Below are 1,511 nucleotides of genomic sequence, written 5' to 3' on the forward strand. Positions count from 1 at the left end.
TTCCACTTCCCTCCCTCTCGTTCATACACATGTATTCTGTCTTACTACGACTGACTTTCATTCCTCTTCTTTCCAGAGCAGACCTCCACCTTTCCAGGTGTTCCTCCACCTGCTCTCTGCTCTCACTACAGACCACAATGTCATCCACAAACATCGTTGTCCATGGAGATTCCTGTCTGACCTCATCTGTCAACCTGTCCATCACCATAGCAAACAAGAAGGGACTCAAAGCCGATCCTTGATGTAGCCCCACCTCCACCTTGAACTCCTCTGTCTGACTTACAGCACATCTCACTACTGTCGTACTCCTCTCATACATATCCTGAACTCCTCTGACGTACTTCTGTGCCACTCCTGACATCCTCGTACAGTACCATAGCTCCTGTCTTGGCACTCTGTCGTAAGCTTTCTTTAAATCCACAAAGACACAATGCAGCTCCTTCCAACCATCTCTATACTTCTCCATTAACATTCTCAGAGCAAAAATTGCACCAGTAGTGCAATGGCTTCAGTTCTGGGCATGAAGCCATACTGCTGCTCACAGATATCCACTTCCTTTCTTAGTCTAGCTTCCACTACTCCTTCCCATAGCTTCATTGTGTGGCTCATCAACTTTATACCTCTGTAGTTGCTACAACTCTGCACATCACCCTTGTTCTTAAAGATCGGCACTAGTACACTTCTCCTCCATTCCTCAGGCATCTTCTCACTCTCTGATCTTTTCTGCTGCCTGCGCGCAGGTAGAGGGTGAGAGAGATCTGGACGTGTAATGTAAATTTTACCTGTGATCCTCTGAATAAACCAGCACGGTTATTTTTTATAAAATCTAAAGCAGTCTACTTCGTCTCATTGAGAGTTCCTGGTTTAAAAGAACCGGAAGAAGCTTCATAGAAAAATAGTAGCTTATACTATCATTAATCACCCTTATGTGTTGTACATCCTTCCCATCTCTATCTCTCTGTCTTGTTAATCTGTACAAGTCCTTCTCACCTTCCCTCGTGTCTAACCTGGTATACAACTCATCATATGCTTTCTGTCTGGCCTTTGCCACCTCCCTCTTCACTCTTCATTTCTTGTAATACTGTCTACTTTCTTCAGTCCTTTCTACGTCCCACTTCTTTCTAGCTAGCCTCTTCCTCTGAATGCTGTCCTGTACTTCCTCGTTCTACCACCATGTTTCCTTATCTTTTTTCCTCCTTCCAGATGACACACCTAGCACCTTCCTACCTGTCTCCCTGATCACTTCTGCTGTAGTTTCCCAGTTTCTTCCTGACCATCCAAAGCCTGTCTCAACTTCTGTCTGAATTTCTCACAGCATTCTTCCTTTTTCAACTTCCACCACTTGGTCTTTTCTATCTTTCCTCTCCTCTTCTTCCTGACCACCAGAGTCATCCTACACACCACTGTCCGATGCTGTCTGGCTACACTCTCGTCATCCACATAGAATGTAGTCTACCTGCGTTGAAAATGCTGCTGAGTCGACACAGCAATGCATGAGTGTTGCCAAGTCC

The 1,511-nt window shown here is 45.1% G+C and overlaps 1 protein-coding gene across 1 annotated transcript in view; it reads left to right on the top strand.

Moving 5' to 3' along the window:
* lmnl3 (lamin L3) overlaps positions 1-1,511 on the top strand; it is a 16,844-nt gene that overhangs the window by 6,599 nt on the left and 8,734 nt on the right. The gene's annotated exons all lie outside the window — the stretch shown is intronic.

This window comes from Monopterus albus, unplaced genomic scaffold (genome assembly GCF_001952655.1).
Source record: "Monopterus albus unplaced genomic scaffold, M_albus_1.0 scaffold338.1, whole genome shotgun sequence".
NCBI lineage: Eukaryota > Metazoa > Chordata > Actinopteri > Synbranchiformes > Synbranchidae > Monopterus > Monopterus albus.